The sequence below is a fragment of the Amphibalanus amphitrite genome, unplaced genomic scaffold (assembly GCF_019059575.1).
Source record: "Amphibalanus amphitrite isolate SeventyFive unplaced genomic scaffold, NRLGWU_Aamphi_draft 000441F_arrow, whole genome shotgun sequence".
NCBI classification, from domain to species: domain Eukaryota; kingdom Metazoa; phylum Arthropoda; class Thecostraca; order Balanomorpha; family Balanidae; genus Amphibalanus; species Amphibalanus amphitrite.
In genome coordinates this window covers 395,092-401,091 of record NW_024881935.1, presented here as the reverse complement: position 1 = coordinate 401,091, position 6,000 = coordinate 395,092, and positions in this window count along the sequence as shown.

The window sequence follows — 6,000 nt, the reverse complement described above, 5'->3', positions numbered from 1 at the left end:
GCGCTCCACGGAGCTGCACGTGTTCGTCGACGCCAGCGAATCGGCCTATTCTGCGGTGGCGTATATTCGAAAGGAAGTCGTGACCGAGAGTGATGGAGACAGTGTGTTCATGGAATTCCTGATGGGAAAGTCCCGAGTGGCCCCGCTTCGCTCTGTATCCGTCCCAAAGCTCGAGCTGGCTGGGGCCGTGCTGGGTTCTTTGATCCGGCAGTTTCTTGTCAGGGAGCTTGACACGAGGTTCGACAGAGTACATATGTGGACGGATAGTATGGTGGTGTTGATGATGATCAGGAACAGGACGACCCGGTTCAAAACCTACGTTGCGAACCGACTGGCCCTGATTCATGACGTGACAGAGGTGTCTGAATGGGGTTATGTACCCTCGGGAGATAACCCTGCCGACGTGGGCTCACGTGGTGCGGACGGAACCAACTTGGGAATGTGGCTAAGGGGTCCGGGCTTCTTGATGAAGGACCAGTCAATGTGGCCTGTGGAGCCGACTGAACGTACCCCTCTCCCAGCGTCTGAGGTAAAGAAGTCTAGTCCTGTAGCCACAGCGTTGGTCGGGCGTCAGACTGATCCATTCGGTGGGCTAGTTCGTTACTTTTCGTCTTTCTATCGGCTGAAGGTGGCAGTAGCCTGGTACAAAAGATTCATGACTGTCATCAGAAATGGTGATTTCCGCAGGTACGTTTTGGCGAAGAGGAAAGGACTCAGGCCAAGACGTGGTGGAGGCGCGCGGGCTCTCCTGACGCAGTCGGACTTGAGCGATGCTGAGTCCGACATTCTCCGCTACGCTCAGTCCGGCATGGCTGATCTTCCTCGTGATCTGTCCACGGACGGTCCGGTGAGGGTGGCGAGGACCAGCCCCTTGGCCGCTCTCAGACCGCATATTCGTGATGGTCTCCTGGTGGTGGGAGGTCGGCTGGATGCGGCAGAAGGAATCTCGATGCGAGCTCGCCATCCGGTGATACTCCCACGGGAGCATCACGTTTCAAAATTGGTGATCCGTGAGGCACACAGAGCTGTGGGACACGAAGGGAGAGATCATACGCTGTGGCGTGTGAGGGATAAGTACTGGGTTATTGGCGCTGGGCGAGAGATCAGGAAGATGCTGCGTGGGTGCACGGTATGTAGGAAGGTGAATGGCCGGCCGCTCGGGCAGCTGATGGCGGACCTGCCAGACGAGCGCGTCGTTCCGGGCGTTGGGGCGTTCGAGAAGATCTCGTGTGACGTTTTCGGTCCTATCCCAGTGAAGAGTGGCCGGACAGAGCGTAAGTGTTGGGCGCTGTTGAGTACCTGCATGACGACTCGAGGGGTGCATATAGAGCTGCTGGAGTCGCTCAGCACTGATTCGTTGGTCAATGCTATACGCCGTGTAGCAGCTCGCCGCGGAGAAATCCGCCAAGTGAGATCTGATAATGGGACCAACATGTGCGGAGCGGACAGGGAGCTTCGCGAGGCCCTGTTAGAGCTTGATCCCGAGGAGTTGCAACGGGCAGCCCGACCGCACGGAATTGACTGGGTGTTCAATCCGCCTCACGGTTCTCACTTTTCTGGGTCTGTAGAGCGTCAGATTAGGAGTGTCCGAAAAATTTGGAGGTCTATGCCTGTCACTCGTCTGTTGGATCGTGAAGCGCTGTACACACTACTCTGTGAAATAGAATCAATCCTGAACAGCAGGCCGCTCACGTTTGTTACCACCAGTGACAGTAACGTTGAGCCAATTACCCCGAATCACTTGCTTCTCTTGCGTGCGTCTGTTCACCCTGTTCCTGGTGTGTTCGGTGAGTCCGAGTCGTTCTCGAGGCGCCGCTGGAGGTACGTGCAGTACTTGGCTGATCAGTTTTGGGTGAGATGGAAGAGAGAATATTTGCCTGCGCTCCAGGCTAGGCAAAGATGGAGACATGGTGCGAGAAATCTCCAGGTAGGAGATATTGTACTGCTTGTCGAGTCAGGTGCTCCCCGAGGTACTTGGCCACTTGCCAGGGTAGTTGAGACGAGACCCAGTCGGGACGGCCGTGTTCGAAAGGCCTTAGTTAAGACCAGTGCATCGACTTACCTCCGACCTATCCATAAGATGGTTTTAGTTCTTGCTGAGGCCGATTTGGAATGGTGAGTGTTTCGCAGCCGCCAAGGTGTGCAGCTCTGATGGTGTTACTGTTTATATGTGTTAGCTTGTAAGGCTACTACAGGCGGCGTCGAGACGTTGCGAGCGTAACTTAGTGTTGCGTATCGATGTATTCTGTCATGTCTTGTTGTTCCCATGTATTTATCGTGGCAGCGCTCGAGTTTTTTTTTTCAGCCGTATGCTGAAGGGGGGAGTGTAGGCGCTGCTCGTACGTCTGCTCGACTCAGCTGCTCGGTGCGCGGTTAGGTCGACAGTAGCGCCCCCCGTGGCCCTCCTGCTTGCGTAGCTCGGCAATAGATGGCACCGCCGGCTAGTGGCAGTACATGTGTATGTGTGTCAGTATTAGCGCAGTATAGTGATGGCCGTATTGAACTTTCGGTTGGCGTTTGTTTTTTGATTGTCGTCATTGGCTTAAGATATCTCGGCATATTATGTGTCGTGACCCTCATTATTATATGTGGCGATTTGGTATACCTGTCTTTTCGGTTTCTGCGTTGAGTTGGACGTGTGGCGCGGCGTGCCCTGTTGCGCCCGGTTTTTGGTGCGAATCATCCGTGGCGCCTGCTTCTGTTGGTGGCGCCGGTTGGTGCGGCGCTCGACGTACTGGTGGCGCCGTTGGTGAGGCGTTCGGCGCGCTGGTGGCGCCTGCCTGGTGTGGCGCCCGACGCCTCGACAGCGCCTGTTTGGTGTGGCGCGCCCGGCCACGTACTTTGGCGCCTGGTTTTGGTGGCGCTCGAGCACTGTGCTCACTTTGGCTGCCGTCTACATCCTGCCGAGAGTCACTCCGATGGTGAGGATATGATTATTGTTTTGGCGTAAGTGTGTGGGCATAAGTACGAGATTTGACTTAAGTGTAATAATGTGAGATAGCACCTCGTATAGCTATGTTTCTGTCCCTCACGCCTATGTTCAACTGTGGTATGTGTTATATTTGTTTGTGTGTCTTTGGCAGAAACCGTGCTCATGCACATGCGCTGTTACAATACAGCGTGGTAATCATCTGGCCTTTTTGGCGGAGCGGAGCAGACGGCGGCTACAGGTTGGATGACTAATTGTTTTGTACACATCTGGTATCTACCCTATTCTCTGACTCGGAGCTTGAAAAGCCACTGTTGCTGTGGAGTGCTCTTCAAAATAAATACAAATACAAATGCTCCGGTTGTAACTGCCTGAGGACTCACGTATGTCAAGATATCTTGTCTATTGGTGCTGTTTTTCGCTATACACAGAAGAACGGTCCGTCCAAGTAGGTAAGCACTTACTACTAACGGAAGAAGCTGTACCTCTTGCCGGAGTATCTGTCCGAGGTGGCTGCGGCGACGAGCGGCGACCACCGCTGCGAGAGCGGGTCGGCGCCCGTCAGACGCGGCAGGAGTGACACGGCCAGATTAGCCGAGTCAACTCACAGCCGGCTGTCCTGCCCAGGGCAGTCGGCCGCGCCGACGGCACACAGATTTGTCACGATAATTCGATCACGCCGACTCGCTGCGTCGATCGGCCGATTTCGACGACTTGGACACCGCTCCTGCTCGGCGGAAACGATTGGTAGGAGATAGAATGGCCGGACAGGCCTGAAAACGCGCACCGGAAGAAGCTGCTAAATTATAATCTGGCAGTGGAACTGCAGGAAGCTGTCGGATCTGTGATAAATGGTGGACGCAGACGGCGATGGGAGACCGGCCTGCACCGATCGGAGGCAATCAGCTGATCTGTGACGTCACTGAGGTAAGTTCCTTCCCGTGTAGCTGTGTCCGATGTGCTATTTGCCGGGCGGCTGCTTGACAGTTGATGCGACAGCCGACAACTATGGCGTCTGGGGAATGTTGAGGAAAACACTTGTGTTCTGTTGTTGAACAATACGAGTACCTACCTCTCGCACAGTGTGGTTACCTTAAGCGACGCTAGCATTGTCAAAGTCAGACGTGTTTGGAGTCGGAACTTGTCTTTTTGAACCTAAAGTGGAGCTGAGATAAGCAATTCACGAGTTCCCGCACCCTTCCTATTTCAGGATATATCTAGCTTTTGTCCTGTTGGGATGGGTGTGGGGCACGTCTTACATCGTGTTACAAAAATAGCCTCCGTGAGAATGGTCTATTTGAGCGGTTTTAAAAGCTTGCTATGGAAGCGGAGCTGTTGTCCTGAGGTTTGTTGACTAGACTTCGACGATAAAGGCCGGGCTCCACTACGCGTTTTTTTACGCGCGTTTTATCCGAGACATCGGTTTTTGCGTGAAATCGGTTTTGCAATTTGTCGGTTTTTGCGTGATATCGTTTTTTGCTTGTCATCCCGAAGCACGTGACATTATTGTTGTCATTAAACCCAGGCTCCACTACGCGGAAAATCACACTTTGTTTATTTTAAGCCTATAAAGAAGGTGTTTTGCAAGTAGGTACATTTAATGAAAAGTAAGCCAAACTTTTATAAAATTTGTCTGAAGGGTTGAGTGGGTGGTTTTGAGCCCGGGTGCCCACTAAGCAGAGGTTGTTGCATAGCAGCATGGTCCCACCAATCAATCTTCACCCGCACTCAGTTCATGTTCAGCAAGTGGATGGCAGCACGGCACAAGGCTGGGCTTTCTTACGCCGGAGCCTCTGTGCTCGGCGTGTACATTCCCTTTGTACCTGTTCATTTTTTGAAAGGCACAAATGACAAAATTGAGCAGAATTTGATGCTGAAGTGTCTTGCACATGTTGCTAGCCTTGCACCTATGATAAACTTGCTTAAATACATAACTTGTTTCATAGCTAGCCACTGGTGGCTGAAGAGGGCAAGGGATTTTTTATTCTTAACATTCCGCCTACCTATGGCAATGCACCAGACTGGAAAACATCCATACGCTAGCTGGACGCCCGTGAGACCCTCATGCGCCGAAACTCGACACAAGCAATTTTGAGCTGAAATTTATGCATCACTTACCATGAAAGTTGGGTGCCTATTTGTGCCGAAATAATCCACTTTTACATAAAGCGCGTGTGCACTGTGCACATCATTCTACCGACCACTCATCTATCACCACTCCGCCAATTTCTATTTGAATTAAAACCATTTTCCCCTGCATTGACACTGCTTTAACCCGCGCACCGACGGGGGTCTGCGCCAACTTAGTACCGACGGGGGGGGGCGGATGACCGCCCCCCCCCTGAGATCTCGAGAACGAAGCAAGATAGCGACAAGCGGTAAACGGCATCGGATACGCACGGACAAGGTCTACAATTTTTACTAAGGTCATTTTCAGGTCAGGTCAAAGATGACGTCACAGGGGTCGAAAAAGTCAAAATGGCGGCGCTAGATATGGAGAGGGTTTTTCTCGAATAACTTTCGAAGTAGTCAAGATAGGAACAAACTAAGGGCATCATCGTGATCCTCTCGTCAATCCGCATCGAATGATATATATGTTGACCTCGAAAGGTCAAGGTCAAAGGTTGACCTCAGGTCACGTGACCTCGAGGTCATCATGTATATCATTCGATGCGTCTTGACGAGCTGAACACAATGAGACCATCCGCGCGGCTGTATCTTGTTCCTGTAAGGAGTTATTGGCAAAAAACCTTTGGTGACCTTTGATGACGTCACATGACCTTACAGCTGCCCAACAGCAAAACAGACCTCAAGGTAGTGAAGGTTGATCGTATGTGAAGTCATGTATGGTATATGGGGCCATTCCGACCCGTTTTAGTGGTAAAAACAGTGAGTTGATTTTTCCCCCATTGACTTATAATGGGGAGGTCGCGAAATTGACCTGACCTTAGGTCACCGACATCAAAATTCCGAGATATACAAATTGTAGCTACTAATGACCTAATAACATCCTGCGACTTTCAAAGGCCTCCGACATCTACTGTAGCTCTGGCACGGTGACAAAGTTGCAA